The following is a 21,904-nucleotide window of genomic DNA, read 5'->3' on the forward strand; positions in this document are numbered from 1 at the left end:
AAACAAGACAGAATCTGTTTTCAAACTGTTCAAGAACGTGGAAATCGGAAGGAAAGGGAAAATTGGGGGAAAAGGGCAACGTGAAGGGATATTGTTAAATCAATTCACCAGGTACCAGCTTAAAGTCAACAGCAAATGTCGATGAAGAAGAGCTGAACAAACCCAGCAACCCGAGAGACAGGCAAAGATGAGTGGCAACAGCCAGGACTTCAGAGAACAAGAGCCTGAGAAGCAGGGGAATCCTCTTCCCTCCACCTATCAGCTGGGTGGCCTTGGAGAAACTACCCTGCGCCTCTGAGCTGGCTCATCTCTACAGAGATAATAAAGGATGTGGTAGGACTGGCAGGAAGATTAAATGATACCTGTGTTTGGCCCTCCGAAAAAACAAACACAAAGTTGATCCCTTCTCTCATTTTCCCCTTGAATATGTCCTATTATCTACATGACCCAGAACCAATTTTTACTCCATCCACAAAGATGAAAAGGTTAGATCTGAAACACGACGGGACTGAAGGGTTCTTATACCTTTAACACCCAAAGACTGAAAGGAACACGGGGTGTGGGCACCAGCACGTTTACTGCTCCACGCGGTACTGGGGTGGGGGGTGGAGGACCACAAACCTAGGACGCCGAGCGGCAAGCATCTGGGCAGTCAGTGCAGACAGAAGGCCCTGTGCCAGGGCAGACAGACAGGCTGTCCTCACAGCAAGAGCTGCGGGAATTTAGAGGAAGGAGGCAAAGGTCCTGGGGACAGGGGGAGATAGGAGCATGCCTCAAAGAACGGTTCCCCTCTATCTTCAAAGAGAGAAAAAGGGCAGCGCACTCCAGGCTGTGCAAAGCCTCATGGAGGATGATAAACAGGTGTGGCTGTTGCAAATGATTCATGTTTAAGTGAACAGTAAAAGCTACAGCTGGGAAGATGAGTTGTTTAGCAGAAGCGCTGAGCATTAAAAGCCAGGCTGAGGAATTCTAACTTTATCTTGAAAGCCGCAGGTTTTCAAGTCAGAGAAGGGTTTAATTTATAGACAGTATTTAGCCCCGTGTATCACAAAGAGGAATCAGTGATTAGAAGATAGCTTTTATCAGTATCAATAACAACAACATGCTTAAATAAGGCATCACGTTTTTCTTGACTCTTTGCGGTAGAAAGTTGAAACCATGAGATTTGTGGCTCTTGCTGACTTATGGAATTGGTGTCTGACACAGCGCAGGTAGTCAATAAGTATTTGTTGAATAAAAGAATGCACAAATGAATGGATTACCCCAGGAAATATGGTGTCCGGGAAGAAAACAGGAGAAAGAAGAGGGGACGAGGCAGGACCAATGGAATGAAAAGCAGATTCCTGTAATTAACACAGGCAAGCCGACACTACAGTGCAAGTCCTCGCCCCAGGCCCAGCCACAGGTGGGCGGTGACCACACTGCCCAGGGCAAGCCCGGGATGCAGGCAGAGGCGGTGCCCCACCAGTGACTATCTTTACACTTCTCCCCACTCTGGTATCTGTGGAATGGTTTCCTCCCCTTACAAATATATGTATGTCTAAATCCTCTTCTACTATAAAACTCATTTCAAAAATTGACCTCTTCTGCAGTTGGTGAACGTTTCCTCTCTCTGTTATCAGACTCTGAATTCCTGGAGTACAAGCAACATTTCCATCCACTATGGAGCTGGAGCCATCAAGGTGACCAATAAAAATGTTCTGATTAAGAACAGATAAGGCATAAGAACAGATAAGGCATAAGAACAGATAGACAAAGTCACACTTGTGCTAACCCATCTTCATTCCCGCATTTGGGCGTTCAACAAGCATTTACTAATGGGCAGGGCCCCATGGCAAGTGGTGAAAGATACTGAAGGCAAGAGCTCGAGCTCCGACCTCAGGAAGCTTACAATCTACCCCAGGAGGCAAGATGAACAAACGAAATCTTCCCACAACATTGCTTTCAATTTCTTCTCTAAGAGAATATGGTTTTTTCCCAACAGAATAACTATTGAGGACCAAAATGGATACATTCTATTTTTGTTGGTGTGTTTCTGGTTTCTCTGTTTGTTTTTAAATGTTATTGGCGTATAGTTAATTTACAATGTTGTGTTAGTTTCAGGTGTACAGCAAAGTGAATCAGTTATACATACACATGTATCCACTCTTTTTCAGATTCTTTTCCCATAAAGGTCACTACAGAGTACTGAGTAGAGTTCCCTGTGCTATACAGTAGGTCCTTGTTGGTTACCTGTTTTATAGTATTGCGTATATGTCAATCCTCTATTTTAAATTTCTATCTTTATCTCCTGTCTGTGCCTCCAACTGACAGACGTTAACAAGTGCTAAAATTATTTAAATGCAGTTATCAGAGAAAGTCAGAAAAGAAGGGAAAGGAGGAGAGACCTTTAAGTTAGATGTGAGACATGACACACTGGTAGCAAGATTGGAACTTCAGTAACAGGACAAAGATGTTCCAGTGAGAGACTGGCTCACAAGGAAAAGATACAGGAAGGGGCTATGCTAAAAGAAGGGATTATGGGTACTTTCCTGGTGATGCAGTGGTGAAGAATCTGCCTGCCACTGCAGGGGACATGGGTTCGATCCCTGGCCTGGGAAGTTTCCACAGGCCACGGAGCAACTAAGCCCGTGCACCACAACTACTGAGCCTGTGCTCTAGAGCCCGCGGGCCACAACTATTGAGCCTGCGGGCCACAACTATTGAGCCCGCGTGCTGCAATACTGAAGCCCTCACGCCTAGAGCCCGTGCTCCACAACAAGAGAAGCCCCCGCAATGAGGAGCCCGCGCACCACAATGAAGAGTAGCCTCCAGTCGCCACAACTAGAAAAAGTCCATGCGCAGCCAAGATGTCCCAATGCAGCCAATAAATTAATTTAAAAATATATAAATTTATTTTAAAAAAGAGATTATGAAACAGAATATTTACAGTCAAAGTTCTATTTTTAACAAATGTACTTTAATCCAACCTCTCAAATAAGGAAGACTTCCACAGGAAAACCCATTCCACAATGCTTCTCTCAAATCAGTTTCCTTTATTCTTTCTCAGGATACCATTTAGATTTCTTTTCAGTTTGTTTTTGCAAGAACGCTGGTCTAATGAAGAACCAAACAATTATTAATTTTAACTAGCACACGCTATTTATGTAACGCGGGACGTATCTTGACACTGTGGCACACAAGGGGGTGTTTTCTTTCTAGAGATGGGAATGCGTGGCCAGTCGGGTGTGGGGTGCACCCTGGCCCTGCAGCTGTCCAGGCGAGCTGGACACTGTTCCCAGGCATGCCAAAGAGTTTGTCAGTTTAATTTTATCTAACAGGCTAAAAAAGGTTCAACTATTTTTATTAAACTAACAATAGAAAAATAATTTCCAACCATGAGTGTCTAAGTATGGTTTGCACACCATACACGTGTGTCTGTAATTAACGAAACCAAAAGTTCCCTTTTTTCTCCCTATTAAGCATTGAACTTGCGTCCTTATAATAAGTGCCTATGCAAGAAAAGCAAATAAGTTAAACCAGAAATTGCATTTGCAAATGGATGTACATTCATTAGTCAATGCTGGCCAAGGCTTTTACTTGAAAATCAGATACAACACACACACTCTAAAACTCTAGGCTCTAAACGGCAGAACTTGTGCTCAGCAGTATGGAGGAAACAGGTGACACTTGCAATGAACAAATGAAATCGCCTGGAGAAATATGCTGTCTTGCAGTTGTGTTACCCCTGACCCACATTTAAACAGGAAAGTGTTTCAGACTCAACAACTCACCTTCATGGTATTTAGGCCAGAGCCGGAAAGCAGGTATTCATGGAAGCGAGTCCGGAGGTAACCTGACCCATGCTGGCACACTCCACTCACTGCCTGACGCTAACCTGAGGCTACAGAATCCACGGAACCCCCTCTGAACTTAACACCCCCACCAGGGTGAGCGTGGGCACACCCACTTCTCCCAAGTCCTAAAGACAGGCTCTAACCATGTGCCACAGACCACAGATCTAAAACTGCCTGGCATATACAGGCTCTCACCGAAACATCTCCGAGTCCAGACAGAGCAGACAGCCGATTTATAAGCCACCTTTTTTTGATGCCCTCTGACAAAGCCCCCAACTGCCAATGTAATCTAATAATTAGCATATGTAAGGGTAAAGGTCTAGACCATGACATCAGCTTCACAGCAAATCAGAGGACTCAAAAAAGAACCAACTAGCCCACTCGGTCTTTGGAAATTCCAAATAAATGAAAAGATGAAAAGGACAGAACAGCAGGAGAGAGCGGACTACATTCTCAGCCCTAGAAAGCACAACAAAACATTTTTAAACCAAGCCATTCTGTGAGTTCTCCATTATAGAAAAGTATGGGGGGTGGGGGTGGGATTTATCCATCACAAGGATATTAACTCACGAGGGCATTAACTAAAAAGCTGCTTCCCTGGCAACAATGTCCTTGCACAGCATTCTGAAGTAAAGACAAGCCAACGCTAACCCGTAGGACTGTCAACAGTTCAAGGGTCACCTATGCTTGGTGACAGGCCCTGAACAGCTAACACGGAATTCCTTAGACGTGACATTCCGGCCAAAGATAGCATGAGAGTTCAGTCTGAAATATCCGCCTCAAGAATTCAGGGTCCACCGACCTGTTCAAAGATGTTTAATGCATAGACTATGATTACATCTGCTCTGCCTGTTCTAGGAACTAAAAGAGGAATAAACTCAACTAAACTGAGTCCCTGTCAGCAAGGGTTAGGCTGGCAGCCCAGACCCTCCAATTTCTCCCACATTGATTTCACCTCTTGGGACCCCAGGCTTTGTGTTGGCGGTAGGGCTGGCGCTGGTGCTCAAGCAGAGATACCCAACCGGTGAGCGCCGTTTACTTTTTAAAAGAGACACTGGAATCCGAAACTTCTCTTCCCTCCCTTCAGTGGCAGGTAGGGACACGGTGCAGTTTTAACACACCAGGTGAAAATAAATTCTGTAAATGTGCTTTAATTGCTGCAGACCCTGATAGGAATAGGATACCTGCCACTCAGCAGGCAGCTATTAATGGAACATAAACTTCAGATATGTTCTGAAACCAGATAGGTAAGTCTCTAGTCCAGAGACAGAAACAAGATAAAGTCCAAAGAAATGAGGTGTCGTCAGGAGCTATTTTCAATCACACTTGAGAATCTCTGAACTTCTGCTTTGTAAAACCAGGCATCTTACCCTATCTTCTACAATTAAAATAAAAAAGAAGAAGAAGACTGAAGGGCTCTAAGTTAATACACACTGGGGTCAGGCTTAGGTCTGCAAAACAACAGATAAGATGGTTTACCCAGAAAAAGTTAAAGTACACTTCTTTTTGAAAGTCCATTTCATTTCCATTTTTTAGACCCAGATACCCAAATCTCAATGAGTACAGAACAGAGAAATCAGACTGGCCAAGAGAGACACAAGCCAGCACTTATGACAGTTCTGGGAGCACCGTCAAGAATGGAGAGAAAATCCTACACCTAACAAAGGTAAATTTTCACCTGTGTTCCATCAGCAAAAGATGGAATACTAAATACTAAAGAGGACTGCTCAATAAAGGGACAGAAGAAGGTGAGAGGCTGGCGTGGTCAGTGCCTGTCAAATCCACCGGAGATGCTGGTGGAAATGTCTGTTGAGCAGAATCAGGAGGCATACAGGATAGCCGGGAGGACGAAACGCGTTGCATGCCAGCCGTGGTCCAGGCTCCACTGAAGGTATTCTGTTTTAGGTAACAGGTCTAACAATGTCGTTATCCGCATCGCCATTAAATGTGAGATAAGGGGCTCAAAGAGGTTAGTTAGCTATTCAGCCGTGGAAGCCACATACTCCATGGGTAGGTGTTTAATTTTAGCCACAGGTCTAGAAAAATATTCTTGTGTGTTTCTTCAACATGCATACCACTGACTCTCCCAAAGCCACAGGACGCGAGGCCACTTCCCAATGATGACTTCCAACAGAACTTCCATTCCCTACCACCGAGCCCTGGTTACCGCAAACCCCAGGCGCTATGGACGTCCCAAAATTCCGCAAGAACATTTGCTTTCCAGCCAATGAGTCCTGCACGTGTTCTCACCACCTCTGGGAGCTGTGGCTCTCACCCTCTCTGTATTCTAACAAACGTTACCCAGCATCATGACTTATTTATTTACATACTTGCCTGTCCCACTAGACTAAGAAATCTAGAAAGCAGAGAAAGCTATTCAATTTCATATTCTCTCACTCTGCCTTAGAGGTACCTGGCACAGTGAAAATGCAAAACAAAAACAAAAACCAACCAACCAACCAACAAAAAACATCAGCTACATGAACCACTGCCAGGCAGCCCAGAGCTGGAGAGTGTCACCAAGCCAAACATCCTGTACCAGCATGACATGAACTGCTACGTGACCAGATGACAGATAAATCCCACATTTAAAACATTTAGGCGGAATGTTTTTATATAAATGGTTATATCCTCATCAACAAAGCAATGTTGGTATGGAGAGCAGGCCAAAACAAAAACACAGCCCTACTGGAAAAAGTGACAAGTCATAACAGCATTGTTCAAACAGAACCCTACCTGGAAACTGGCTGTCATGGGCTTCGTCTTGAACAGTGAACCTTCCCCGGAGAGCTTAGAAGCAAGGGGAAACCATCACCCCCTGAGATTCAAATTCTAAAGAGCGAGAAGCCTTGAGGCCTGTAAAATTTGACTGTTAAAGGTCTAATTGATGACAAAGTATAATTAAAGAAAGAATTCTGTAGCAAATGCTGGCAACCATGGCAGAAGGACCATCAGCCACTAGAAGGGGCATCTCCTCTCTTGTCCGTACCAAGATCCAGCAATTGTTCAACTCATCGATCTCCCTTGCTCCTCCCTTGTTCACCTGCAGGCAGTGAACCTGGGGGCCGAGAAGAAGTCTGCATTCAGGGCCCTGTGATGGTTATATTCATTTTTGTAAATTACTAATCGTGCATCCTTGGTATATACTCAGCTTAGTGAGCATGGTTACTATGATTATGGGTTTGAGAGATGCTGAAAAAGATGGGTCTGAGAGTACGCTGGGAAAAAAATTTCTTTTTCTTGAATGCCAAATAATGACTGTTACCCACAAAAGTCTTCGGAAAGAGTTGGCTGGCGCTTCTGCTGGGTGATGCACCACCCTTCATATTCACGCATGTTCCCCTCAAACTGCTACACTGTGTGAATCAAGGTTTATTGAGGGTAATCGCTCTTGGTCAACAGTAGTTTTTACTCAAGAGACAACAATTTACTCAGCAAGACTCACAGTCCTAATGTAAACCAGACTGTTAACTTCTCAGGGTAGAAACGTCATGGAAACAGTTTGGCTTCACCAGTATGAAATTAATACTGCCTGGGTAGGGCTAATTTCTGCAAAATTGAATTTGCAAAAAGCAGCCCAAGGCTACCATGATATAAATTCCCTTGATGTGTTAATTTCACACACTGAGTCCTCATGCCACGGGGGGGCGGGGGGGGGAGCTCCACTATGTAAAGTAGGGGAGTGTCTGGATTCACCTGGGCAAACGGGACATCAGCTGTCCAAACCCTGCTGGGAGGCAGAGCCCACGGTCTCTCTCTCCTGCTAGCCCACGGGAGACGGATAACACTGGAAATCAGCCCAGCTGAGAAAAGTATTTCACGACACAGAGCACAACCACTGGGCACCAGCGTCTCATTCGATAAACTTTACTTCCACATCTTCATACAGAAGGGATGCTGTGGATATAGGGATATAATAAGAGAAACTCAATCAGCTCAGCTGGATCTAACGTGCACAGAGGGCTTCACTTTCCACAGCCAAATGCACAAGGCTGGTTAGAAATGCAACCCATGGGACTTCCCTGGTGGTCCAGTGGTTAGAAGCGCACGCTTTCACTGCAAGAAGCATGGGTTCAATCCCTGGTCAGGGAACTAAGATCCTACAGGCCAAGTGGCACAGACCACACCCCCCCCCCCAAAAAAAAAAAAAAAAAAAAAGAAGTGCAGGCCCTCTCTGTCCAGGTCTCTGTCCTTGAGGGAACTGTGCCAAGTTCTGTAAAATAAATACATTAGCTGTCCCAACATAAAGATACTGTTTTTAAGACCATGAAATAATGAGATGTGCAGCGTTAGAATGCTTTAATAAAAGCACCCCGAAATATATATACAATACGTTCACAACAATATAACTCGACCACACATGGACACACCTATCCATTTGAAAAAAAAGATGAGGAAAATTCTCCAAAAACATCATCAGTCTTTATAGTTGGGTTTTGGTGCTTGGAGTGATTTTATTTTCTTCTTTCTACCCAAATATTGCATATGGAGTGCTCATACTTTTAATGTGGAGAGCCCTAAGAAGAAGCAAAGAAGCCTTTCGATACAAATATAAATATCTTTTGATTTATCACTAAATATCTGTGTATACTCCCTTAAATCAGGAAATCGCTCCATCCTTAGAGTCAGCGACAATGTTTCTACTAAAGGCTAATTCGATGCAGATATAAGCTGATTGCATGTTCGTCTCCGGCATAAAAGTCCTGGGATTCAGGGAGAGTAAAACCTACATATTGGAAACAAGCGTCCCCCTGCTGGTTCCCCCTGATTCATTTTTCGGCTTTTCATCCCTGTCTAGTCTGTTATCCCTATTATACAAAGAACTGCTGGGCTTTCAGGGCCCACAGAAGGATTAGCTCAGGACAGAATTGTCCCTTAGTCGGTCCCGGACTGCCAGCAAAGAAACTTAGTTTGAGTTTTTAAAAAAGAAAAGTTCTCCCTGTGATGATGGGGCAGCAGCGCAGGAGCCATTTCCTACCCATCAAGACTATTACGTAGAACCACTTAACCACCTCCTAACCCAAACCACATCCCAAACCAAGCAGTTAATTGGTAATCAGTAATCTGTTCTTTAGTGACTTATTTACCCAAATAATAACATTCGGAAGAAGCTGCTATTCCCTGGCAAAGGTGTGCCTGCTAGTCTTTAATAAAATCCTTGGGAATATAAAATTCAATTCAGTTCTCTTTTTCGGATCGTCTGTCCATTGGGTTCATGAGTTTTCACAGATCCCTTTATAGAGTCATAATCTTCACAGACAAGGAGGTTTTCCAGTGATCGCTTAGTCCTCGTGGAAATGAAGTGGCTGCTTTTCAGTCAACTCGGTCAGCAGGAAGGACCTCCAGCTCTCAGCCACCTGTGCACCTGTCAGGTGAGGGCAGGAGGGCAGCACCAAGGAAGAGGCGGGCGCAGGCTCGGGGCAGGGCGAGGCCTCCAGCCTTCAGGAGACTGTGGATCAGGCCAGGAACCCTGAATGCAAAGCCTCTCCCCACAGCAGCCCAGGTCCTGGATTGGGTTGGTGTTAAGTTCTACAATGAGCAGAATGTAAGCTTCTAAGTGGATACAATTCCTCACAGGGAACAGAACCATGAGAGGCACCGTTACTGGAAAAACACCAAAAATAGAAAGTTTGGATAGTAAGAAATGTAAATTATCCCACTAAAGATACTAGATTTTAGAGCCCAGAAATTTATGAGAAAAAAGGTAAAGAAATTTCTGCAGTATCCTGAGCTAGAACTGTAATAGATACAAAAGCAGCCTTTCTTAAAGCATTAAGCTTGCACTCATCAACTGTTTTCTTTTTAAATTATTTATTTATTTATTTATTTATTTATTGGCTGCGTTAGGTCTTCGTTGATGTGCAGGCTTTCTCTAGTTGCAGTAAGCGGAGGCTACTCTACGGTGCACGGGTTTCTCATTGCTGTGGCTTCTCTTGTGGAGCACGGGCTCTACGTGCATGGGCTTCAGTAGTTGCAACACGTGGGCTCAAGAGTTGTGGCTCATGGGCTCTAGAGTGCAGGCTCAGTAGTTGCGGCGCACGGGCTTAGCTGCTCTGCGACATGTGGGATCTTCCTGGACCAGGGATCGAACCCATGTCCCCTGCATTGGCAGGCAGATTCTTAATCATTGTGCCACCAGGAAGTCCACATCAAATGTTTATTAAGCACCTACCATGTGCCAGACAAATACATGGTGACTCTTACACATCTGTTCACACACATCAGGAGTGAGCTGGTACAGACATTCCCTCCACGGACCAGGTTCCTAGGAGCTACACTGCAATCTCCACATCACAAAGGGCAAGTCCGTCAAACAGTATAAATTCCTGGACCCTTCTGATCAGTGACATAAATGACCACCTCATTCTCCTAGATTCTCTTCCCAACTCTACATCATTATCTATGGGGTAAAGGAAAGGGAGGCTTCACATAAATTTCAAGAAGTCAGCTTTGCTTATTTTAAATGGATTTGCAAATATGCGTCTGGTCTGTCACTATGTGATCAGAACAAGGACTACATTTTAGGCCTTGACTTGTCAGACTCCAAAGGGCCCCTGCTATAAATCTACTTTATCGAATGAAGCTTTCTTTTTTTTTTTTTCTTTTTTTTTTATTATTTTTGGGGGTACACCAAGTTCAATCATCTGTTTTTATACACATATCCCCATATTCCCTCCCTTCCTTGACTCCCCCCCCAAGTCCCCCCCACCCTCCCCGCCCCAGTCCTCTAAGGCATCTTCCATCCTTGAGTTGGACTCCTTTTGTTACACAACAACTTCCCACTGACTATCTATTTTACAGTTGGTAGTATATATATGTCTGTGCTAATAAACCCATCAGTGTGCAAAGCTAACCAGAGCCCCACTCGACACCAACATGGGACCACGACAACGGCAAAAGAATACACTTCACAGTAAGTCTTTTGAGATACAAGAATTCAAGCCAGGTCTCATGCCCATTACATGTGAGTGTGTCCTGGGTTGGCTGAATACAGAGATCACATGTTTGTCCCAGGTCCCTCTCTGCCACAGATGGAAAGCAAATGAGCAAAACAGAAATCTGCCTGTGTCCGGGAGAAACAGCCCAGTGAACTTGCTGGTTGCTTCTGCCACACCTACAGACATGATACAAAAGCGGAGGACACCGTGTTCTACCTGTGACTGGCAGATCTTAGGTGGGACCCGGTGGAAGTTCCTCATCATTGCCGGGATTGGAATGCCTCCTGTATACAATGGAGCTCTGAACGACAGGGCGGTTCCCAACATTCAAAGGTCCACAGGAACAAGTGCAGGAGAATGATTTCCATGAAAACCCTATTTACTAGCCTCCAACGTAAGCTTCTAAATCAAATCCAGGGGCAGGAGATAAGGGGACTCAGGGCAGTATGTGGCGGGGGCCTGGGAACAGCTAGTTCAAAAAAGACCCCCGGGGACACTTGCTAAGCAGGTTTGGAAATAACTAGACTCCTTCAGGGATGGAGGTGAAGAGGGGGCCAGAAAGCGAATCCCTGCAGAGCACCCCCTGGCTCCAGCTTCTCCCAGAGGCTCTGCTAGAATAACCATGGCAACACAGGCATGAGCTGCCCAAATCAGCAACAACTCCCCAAGAAGGCTTGGAGGATATTGGACCCTAGAGAAATACTGATGAGAAGAAATCGGGGAAATGGTTCACATGTATTTTCCTTAAACAAGACAGGCTGGGCCCGTCCTTATAGAGTGACATAGATCCTAATAGCACAGTTCAAACGCCAAACAGAATCACAACTCTGTAACACCAGCACAAAGCAGTTAATACCATCCCTATTAATCATGCATGTTGTCACAGATAAACTGGAGTCCACCCCAAGCACCGCGGAAGGGAATATTCACTTGGCTAATTGCCTGGTTGAAAATCAGTTTGGGAGTGATCTTTATGAAGATACGTACTTTAAACAGTCACAGCTATCTAGCAGTAACTAGAATATACTGCCTATTATAGCACTTTAACAGAGGGAGATACAGTAAAGGAAGAAAAGAATCATAAATAATATCCAATCTATTCCGTGGACACTTTAAGGGCATCACATTATTTCACAATGAGCGATTGTCTTTCCATTGCAAATACGAGTAACTCATGTTTTTTGCTTCCTAATGGATGAACACGTATTCCTGAGAATGGGTTAGAACCCAGTACAGTCTGATTGCCATTTTTAAAACAAATTTACAATAACATCAGTACTGGCTTTATCTGTTTAAACCACTCGCTAAGCACACCCAGACAAGGGGATCCCTTCGATGGAGGAAAACACATCTTTCCAGACAGAGGACAGAGATCCAACAACAAGAAAATGCTTTGTGTGTTCACTTTTTTCCCCCGGCACTATGAGCGATGCATATTTCAGCACATTTTAAAAGGGAAAGGAGAAGAAATAAAAATTAGCAACCTGACATACACCTGTGAAGCTCTGTGTCTGGAGAGCCGGGATACGGAGGAGAGCTACACAGACATCCGGCATCACCTGTCAGGCTGCCAAACCACTGTATTTTGAAGCTATTCAGATACTTTCTAAAGAAGAAACAAAAAAAAATCCTACATGCCTGAACTGGGAGGCGGGAGAGCCTACTTGTAACTCAGCCCTTGTCAGACAAAATCCAGCAGCCTCAAAAGGTTCAATAGCCTTTTTATAAACCTATTGTGTGGATGAGTGCCTAAAAATAGCATGGTTCCGCAAGCAGATCACACCGAGGAATCATCCCTACACACTCAGCTTCCAAACAACAGACAAAGCGGTGGAAAGAACCCCAAAACGTATTCCCGGGCAGGTGCGAGCCCCTGCGGTCACCTCCCCGCTGGATTCCTCATCTTCTCTGAACACACAGCAAACCAGCTTAGCCCAACAGTCTCTACAGGAAAATGGGGGTGGGGGGACGGAGCCCCACACTTCTCTAGTATTCACTGCCACCTTTAAGAGACCTTTTTTCCCCACGGAAACAGACATGAACGTGATGACTACATCTTAGTGATTATTCACTATGCCCCTTTCACCCTTCCCTTACACTACAGAGGAGTTCTTAGCCTTCACTGTGTACCAGGATCACCTGGGGAAATTTTTAAAGTTACAGATGTCAGAAATTTAGTTTCCAACTGAGTTTTTAAGTATTAATTTTAAATATCCGGCAGTGGTATTTTTAAAAGCTTCTAGGGCGATCCATATCGGTGGCCAGGGCCGAGAACCACTGCTTAGGACAACAAAGCTTTTAGGCCAAGTCAGGTCCACTGAGCCAAAGTACAGCAGAAGGAAGGATTTATAAGTACTTGCAGCAAGTAAGGAGAACACGGGATCTTGCCCACAGCAGTGTCTTCCCCAACGGCAAAACTGGAGAAGTTTTAAGCTAGGGGTACACGCATGTTCACGAGAGGACTTGAGTAGAAGAGGATTCAGCACAGAATTGGGACAAAGGTCAACAGAGTCCAAGCTCTAATTGACTGAAGACTGGAGGGTCAACCTAATCACTCCATCCTCCACCTTGGGTGCGGGCCTTAGTTTCTGCAAAATATACTTGTACCCCTTGAGGAACCAGGGCACTGCCCCAAGACTGCACTGTTGTTTCTGGACTGCTCCTCCCCAGTTTCTGCAACCCCTCCCTTAAGATCATTAATTACTGAGATTAATTACTGCAGTGCTTCAATAGCAAGCACTGCAAGCCAGGCTTACATCACAAAATGGCTTAGGCCAAGATGGGTTATGTCAAGAAAGCCATTCCTGGTTCTCTTGCTCTGGGGACCCCCTAACCTATCTTCTTACATAAAGTGTTAGGGGAATCACTGACCGAAACCACCCGCCCTGGCCAGGCCCCACAGTAACCACTGGCATGAGGTATCTTACAACAGGAGGTCCTGGTAAGGAACACAAAACTAACAAGCCACCACCAACTGGAAGAATACGGGAAAGGTCAAAAGGAGACGCCAGTCCACATGTCCTGCCCACCTCCCAGAGTCCTCCTCGCTGGAGTCCATCATGGCTGAGAGATGCGTGCACCACTGGACAGGACCCTACGTCAGAGTGATTGGCCAGAGACAACCCGGAAACTCACCCCATCACCATAAACCCGAGACTGCGAGCCACGTGGCAGAGCAGTCCTCCTGGTTGCCTGACCCTCCTGCTCTCCGCCCGGGCGCCCCGTCCCAATAAAGTCTCTTGCTCTGTCAGCACGTGTGTCTCCTCGGACAATTCATCTCCGAGGGTTAAACAAGAGCCCCCTCTCGGGCCCTGGAAGGGGTCTCCCTTGCTGCAACATAAGCAGCAGGGACGAAGCATGTGAAGGGTGGGCCACCCAGAGGCCACGAGTGCTACGCTTCTAGAAACCACCGCTGGACAGAATAAAAATCAAGTCACAACAGGCAGCTACCAAAAAAGTCAGATAAGATCATAAGAAAGTGAGAAACTAAAACCCAAATTTGAATGTTCCTTAATCCCTGATTTTAATTTAGCACTTTCTTTTTCCTTCCTTTTTCTCAATATATTTATAAAAAAGGGATTCTACCATGGATGTTTATTGGGGGCACATTAGAACCGAGATGGGAAAATAAATAATAGTGTTTTACAAATGGACTTTAGTACGTTTATCAGCTAAAATGAAAAGCAAATGAATAAAACAGCTAGATCCGTTGTAACAAGCATTGCTTCACTGAATTTGGATAAAAATCTTATAACAGGTTATCATCTCCATTTTGCCAATATCCAAGCAGGTGACACATAAAAGATTATGTAAACTGCCCAAGGCGACATTAAGTTAATATTTTATCTGACAACCTAGATAGCAAACCCTGTTGTTTTCCAACCTTAAAGTGAAAGCTCTTTCACGTTCTCGTCACTAAATCGTACGATTTCCACCAAGCCCATCTGCTAGATGTTCATCTCTGCAAATACATGGGAAGCCAGCCTGGGCAGCTAAGAGCTACACTCTCCTTTCCAAGACTCCGGAGCAGCTCTGGCCTCGGAATGCCCTCATCGGCAGGGCGGGAGGACAGCCCAGGAGCTGTTCCCACCAAAGGAAAGCGTAGCTTGGAACAGAAAGTGCCAGCTGGTTTCATCACTACATTGAGGGGAAGAGAGAATCAAAAAATCTGATCTTAGAAATGTGTTCACGTTTGTTAGCAGGTTATTAAATATAAAAACTTGGTACACTTCACCAAACACTGGACTCTATTGCTCTCTCTCTCTCTAAACAAACAACCTTCTAGAGGGGAAGGCTGCCACGCCTTGACTCCTACTGTTCCTCAAGGTGTGAAGGGGACCAAAGGACCCTGAGGCTACAGCCTCCCAGATGACAGAAAGGACTGTGGAGTCTGGAAGGACTCTCACAGGGGACGGTTCCTTTTCTTCTCAGCTTCTATCAGGCACTCTGCCGATTACCAAGGAAAGTTGCTTTTATCAAGAAAAAATAATGACTTTACTTCAGAATCAAGATCTTAACACCATCCATTGTTTCTCATTGAACACTTCCGTTAAAAAATCTTCCAAAGAGAAATGTTTAATAAAAATAAACACAGGAAAGAAAACTTACAAAACTACAATATGTTCTCTGAAAAAGCCATGCTGGCTCTCAGGTTCCTGAACGAAGATGGATGTGAGCAGCTTGTCACTAAGTGGATAGACAGAATCCCGTCTTTAAAACCCCGTGGGTGTTTTCCAAATAATAACACTGCAGAAGGCATATGCAGTGTTTGACAGGGCGTTTTAAACATTTTGTAACGATAACCCCTAATACCCTGACTTTCATATTGGTCACGTTCGCCCTTCAGAAATCACGCAGATTTATCATTTACACTGAGAAGCCACTGAAGAGTCAACAAAGCTGTCAAAGATCCCGGCATTCATAACCCTTAGGGACAACTGAGTTTTGAGAGGCTTGAGACTTCAAATGGGTCTTCAGGCCATGGGCGGGGGGTGGGGGGGGGGGGGAGGTGGGTCATGTTACTGTATCAGAACTAACAGTAACTGTTTCATAGCATTCCAGCACATAAAGTGCCCCTGGGATTCCACTGGGTTTTACACAATATGTTTATCTTCACAGACCATCAATAATATGGCTATTTTATCAATACGACTGTACAAACTCTTCTTCCTGCTCTTCTCATATCTGCCTGCGGAAAATAAGACCACAAATGGACATCTCTAAGATAAGACGAAAGGGATGACTCGGCCTTCTCCTGAAGTCACCTGTCCCGGGGCCATGCACAACAGTGAGTTCTGAGAGCCCAGCTCCTCCAGGCTGCAGGACTGACGAGCTCTGTGACCCTGAGCAGACCATTTAGGCTCCCCTGGCCTCCGTCCCCTTATTTCTAAAAGGGGGATGATAATACCTACTTGAAAGCACTGTTGGGAGATTAAATGAGATAAGTGAAGTATTAAATAGTACCTACCACGTAGTAAAGAGTAAGCCAATAAAGCTGCAATGCTGTATGATCGTAGTTATCAGGAGGAAGAGGAAATGGCCCGCAAATACATGGCAAATGAGACTAAAAGTGTCTGCACATTCAATCATAAAGTCCCTCTTGTGTGTGATCAGACTGACCAGGGTTACACTTTAGGAAAAAAAATTACTTGTAATCTAATGGGCAAAAAGCCCATTGTCGTGTATCCAATCAGACAGAAACCAACAGGAAGAACAAGAAATCAGAAAAACAGAATTAAAAGAAAGAATTCCCTAGTTATCAAGAAACACATATCTCACTTTGTCCATTAAGAAAAACACTTCCAAGTACAAAGCAGGTTTGGTTTTGTGTTTTAAATCTGACTAGCAGGAATCAGTCCACGAGAAACCAAGGTGCTAGATCCATCAAATTAAGGGCCAAATTCTACTCTGTTCAAGTGATGAATTCAGGGGGGGACAGAAAACTAAGAGCTCTCCCAGGTTTGGGAGGAGGAGGCCAAGTGATCAGCAGGATGGCCCTGGGACGCAAGGAGAAAGGGTGGCTTATGTGATGGAATTTGCCCCATCTGCCCGAAGCCCTTGGTGACCTCACCAAATTCTCATACCCTCTGGGGCCACGTGAAATCCCTCAAACCATCTCTTTCTACACATCTTTTTTTTTTTTTGACATGAATAAAGTACACTAAAATGTATGTGTCTAAATGCATTCATTTATCCATTGAAATGTGTGTATTAAGTGCCTAGGATGTGCCAGGCATCCTGGAGGGGGCAGAGTTCCACGGTCATCTCGGCTCACTAGTATTATAGCAAGTGGACCTTGTATTAGAGCTACTTGTATGTACTTTTTTTCTTCCCCCTTAGATTATAAACTCTTGAAGAGGAAGGGCTGCATTTTAATCATCTTGTTTCCCTTGGCACCTAACAGAGCACTCCACTTACAGAAATTACCCAATAAACATTTATTGAACCAAATCACCCCCCAGGACACACAGAGGAGGAGAGGCCAGGGTCTCCCTCCCCTGAGCTCTTCAGATTTCCAGATCAGCTGCTGGAGATGGCTAAACCTTTCTAAATCTGGCTGCTAGTGGGATGTGAAATGAAATGTTTTTAAACATAATCTGGAAAATATTCACCCACCTTTAAATTCTATGACTATAAGCAGCAAAAAAGAAATGAACTTAAGGAGGAGATGTGAGATCACCTAAACATTTCCTATACAGGCTAATGCATTTCCCGATGTCCAAGCCACTTCAGAGTTCCAACTCGTTCTTAATATCCTGATCCTAACATACGGCAATGCTGCTGTCTGCAAGCAAATGACCTCCTCCCAGGGCTGTTTCCTGGTAGAGAGATCCAACCTAGAAACTAGGATGTTTCTTCAGAAACGTGGGCAGGACAATCAGGAACTAATCAGTCTGAGAACATTATATGTTAATGGAGATAAATGATGGCCCCTCTAGAGGCCCACAGAGTCCTAGAATTGTACCAGCCTTAACAAAACTGGCCAAGAAGGAAAAAGGACAGGATCACAAAGAAGCCTAGGGGTTTCCCTGGTGGTGCAGTGGTTAAGAACCCGCCTGCCAGTGCAGGGGACACGGGTTTGATCCCTGGTCCAGGAAGATTCCCACATGCCGACGAGCAACTAATAAGCCCGTGCGCCACAACTACTGAGCCCGCGTGCCACAACTACTGAAGCCCGTGCGCCTAGAGCCCGTGCTCTGCAACAAGAGAAGCTACTGCAGTGAGAAGCCCACGCACCATAACAAAGGGTAGCCCCCATCTCTGCAACTAGAGAAAGCCTGTGCACAGCAACAAAGACCCAATGCAGCCAAAAATAAGTTAATTACTTAATTTTTTTTTAAAAAAGGAAGCCTAGCACAGCCCTGCCAATATTTGTTTTCATTCCAGAAAGGTAGAAGGTTGAAGGTGAAGCTGAGAGCAGAGAGAGAAAGAACAAGATAGTCCAGGCACCAAAACAGCAGCTCTCTGATGCCAAAGGGGTTAAAAATTCTTACCAGAAATCTGAAGGATGAAATACACACCACTATTACACTATAGTACCGGCTGTCTTGGAAAATTTTTTTCATCTTTGGAAGAATAAGAATTTGGAGCTCAGCCCAAATTTTTCTGAGTAATCCCCTAATGATAATAATTGACTTATCCCAGAGAACAAGTCTTCTAATCCTCCGATAAACAAGCTTTTAAGTCTTTACCAGGGTTAAATAAGTCCTAACTTCATCAATGAGAAACGAGGACACGGGATGATAACATCATCTATACAGGATTACGCGACCTGCAGAGCATCTCCTCCGTCTGGATGCTATGACAGAATTTACAAATTATGCACAATGTTCTCATTATGTACAAATTTGTGTGAGAATACAGGGCCTTGCGACAGAGAAAATAAAAGAACCAAAACAAATGAGCTCCACTCATATTTTTTAACAACAAATATGTTGTACAAATTTATGCTGTCGCCTGCAATTGGGATATAATGATGGCACACATGAAAATAGCCCTAAAAGGATTTTCAACTCAGAATTTCCTAACTGGATCCACATCATGAACAACAAGGGAGAGAGGGAGGCAGGGAGGGGAAGGAAGGAAGGAAGGAAGGAAGGAAGGAAGGAAGGAAGGAAGGAAGGGAGGGAGGGAGGGAGGGAGGGAGGGAGGGAGGGAGGGAGGGAGGGAGGGAGGGAGGGAAGAAGGGAGGGGAAAGGGGGAGGGAGGGAGGGAGGGAAGGAAGGAAGGGAGGGAGGGAGGGATAAAGAAAACTAAAAGCTGGCAAAAAATGCTTGTTTGATTTACGTGGCAAATGACTAATATCTGAACAAAGTTTTAAAAAAATCTGTACATGTAATAATTCAAAAGTGGGCCAATGAAATACAAGTGGCCAATAAACACGTAAAGATGTCTAACTTCAGGATTCATTTTTTAAAAAAGAACATCAATACTAAGACAACGAAACAGTTTTTACATTAAAATCAGAAACAAACAAAACACTGAGATGCTTGTGGTTGGTGAAGGCTAGAGGCTCACTCACAGGTCAGTGACGGAATTGTACGTGAGCACAAACTATCTGGAGGGCAATCTGACACTATCGACATTTTAAGTGTGTGCACCCTTTCATCTAGGAATTTATCCTAAAGAAAAAGTTATACACGTCTATATACAAACATTTTGTTAGGATAGCTAAATACTAACAAGCACCTCCATGTCCTTCAACAGGGATTAAATAAATTATAGTCTTATCTATGCAATGAAAAACAATTCATCATTAAAAAGAATAGGCAGGAACTACCTAAATGTTGACAATGAAAAGATGTCTACAATATATTGGTAAGTAACCAAAAGAAGGCAGAAAAAACTGTACCTATTGACTAATCCCACTGTTGTTTTTTTGGTTTTGTTTTTTAAAAAATGTGCATGGAGACTTCAAAGGTCTGTCAATACAGATCGCCTTTGGGGAGTGAGATTATAGGGGGGATTTCTGTGTTGTTTGAACTAAATACATCTGTAAATCTAAAAACGAAAGCATATAATTTTTGACAAAATGAAGTATGCTTAAAATGATATCATGAGCACGTGTGCCACAAACATTTATACGGTCGCATGTTCTATAACAAAGCCACACCGTCACTCATCAAAATTAACCATAAAGAAATTCATCTGGAGACATACCCTCTAGGTTAGCTGCTGTACACACCAGCTAGAGAAAACCTAGGCAGCAGCCTTCACCCCAAGATGCTGGAAAGGCAGTAAAGGACAGAGGAGAGTCAGAGCCGCGAACAGGCAGCGCGAGGTGCCAGATGGAGGCTGTGTCAGAATGAACTCATCAAAGGCTTCCGCAGGGACCAGGGAACCAGGAGGGGACAAGTCCAGCTGTACAAAGGGAGGGTCTTTCCTTAAAGCAAACCGAGGTAACACCTCCTGTGCTTCCTGTACTGAAATGTAAATTATCTCCATTGCTGTTTCCGCATCAGGATTCCCTCTGGCTCCAATGCTTTCATTAGCACTTCAAGCCAAGCCTTCTGAATCACTTCTAAGAGGGAACAGTCTTTCCAGGCTGAGAGTCTCTACTGCTGTTTCCTTTAGTCTCCCTCTTCTCTCTCCTACCAACGGTTTCACAACTTCACCATTCAACATACATATACATGTGTGTGGGTGTGTGTATATAATGTATTTATAATTTGTGATAGGAAGACGTGATGGATATCTGCTCCCTCTGCAGTACTACTTTGCTATCATTTAAGTGTTTGTCCACTCATCCACTTAAAAACACTTTTAAATGCAGGCTCTCAGACCACAGACTTCAAAATGCACCAACACACAAAAAAGAGGCTGTGGAAATGAAGATGATCAAGAGACATGACAGCTAAATGCAGGACCTGACCCTAGACTGGACCCGTGGGGAGGGGGAGCACTGTACAGGACACTTGGCATCAGATCACAACCCTGGGACACATATTATAGATTAGGGATAAGTAATGAACCAATATTAAATGACCTTAAGTTGATCACTGAACTATTAACTAAGTGAATATCTCTATTTCTAGGAAATACACACAAGTACTTGGAGGATAAAGGGCCGTGATGAACGTAACTCATCCTTAAATAGTGTGGAAGAAAACTGTGTGTGTGTGTGTGTGTGTGTGTGTGTGTGTGTGTGTGTAGACAGACAGAAAGGATGGTGATCCACTTCTGGTTACCAAGGGCCAGAGACCAAATGTGCCAGGGGATGGTTACTTCTTCCTTCACAAACCCATCTTATTTCCTTTTGTTACAGAAAACACGGTATTTGTGAGCACACACAGGAAGGGAGCACTACCTCTGCCTTTATTCTGTGTCTGAGGGAAGCATGGAGGGGACAGATCTAGGCAGAGCTGTCTAGACCTCATGCAGGAAGCCCTGGTCCTCTTCACCTCTCCCTCCATCTCCTCCTCCCTTCTCCTTCTGTCACTGCCTGGCCCCTCCCTCATCACCTTCTGGCCCCTCCCTCCATCACCTCCTGGCCCCTCCCTCCATCACCTCCTGGCCCCTCCCTCCATCTCTTCCTCCCTTCTCCCTCCATCACCTCCTGGCCCCTCCCTGCATCACCTCTCAGTGCAGGTCCCCCCCTCCCCCAGCCATGTCACAGGCCTCCACCAGGAGAGCAGCCCCTTACCCACCATTAAGCTAACACTGTCCCTTTCATCTAAGGGACACTCCATCCCTACATGGATACATGGAGGAATCATTTAGGATTTGATTCCTAAAATCATATCCTCAAACACATTAAGGGACGCACATAGGAAATTGCTAGTGACGTGTGACTCCTCCTGAGGCCCCCAATTTAGGCAACTCCAAAGTCCAAATGGTGCTCCTTTAAAGCAATGCTCACCCCTGTCTGCTGCGGAGGAAGAACAAATTAGAACATCTGCAAGCCAAGGGGAACAGAACCAATTTTTTTTGAAAAGCCCATGCATGGGACAGATAAGCCCATTTTCAAGCAGGAGGCAGTGCAGGGGTGAGGATGGCTCTGCAGGACCGGCCTTCCTGGAAGGCTTACCTGGCACGCTTACCTGGCAGGGGCAGTGGGCTCCCACTCACACGGCCAAGAGCAAGATCCTGCAAGAGAGGAAAGAGACCCAGCTCAGACTCAGAAAAACTCCT

General features: G+C 44.7%; 1 protein-coding gene across 5 annotated transcripts in view; it reads right to left on the reverse strand.

Moving 5' to 3' along the window:
- SIPA1L2 (signal induced proliferation associated 1 like 2) overlaps positions 1-21,904 on the reverse strand; it is a 214,022-nt gene that overhangs the window by 141,732 nt on the left and 50,386 nt on the right. For 4 of the 5 annotated variants that reach the window (XM_057734789.1, XM_057734784.1, XM_057734785.1 and 1 more), the window contains one exon: positions 21,814-21,859. The exons of the other annotated variant lie outside the window; for it this stretch is intronic. The gene's annotated coding sequence lies outside the window, so the exon portion shown is untranslated. The remainder of the gene's footprint in view (positions 1-21,813; positions 21,860-21,904) is intronic. 5 annotated transcript variants of the gene reach the window in all.

This window comes from Hippopotamus amphibius, chromosome 5 (genome assembly GCF_030028045.1).
Source record: "Hippopotamus amphibius kiboko isolate mHipAmp2 chromosome 5, mHipAmp2.hap2, whole genome shotgun sequence".
Taxonomy (NCBI): domain Eukaryota; kingdom Metazoa; phylum Chordata; class Mammalia; order Artiodactyla; family Hippopotamidae; genus Hippopotamus; species Hippopotamus amphibius.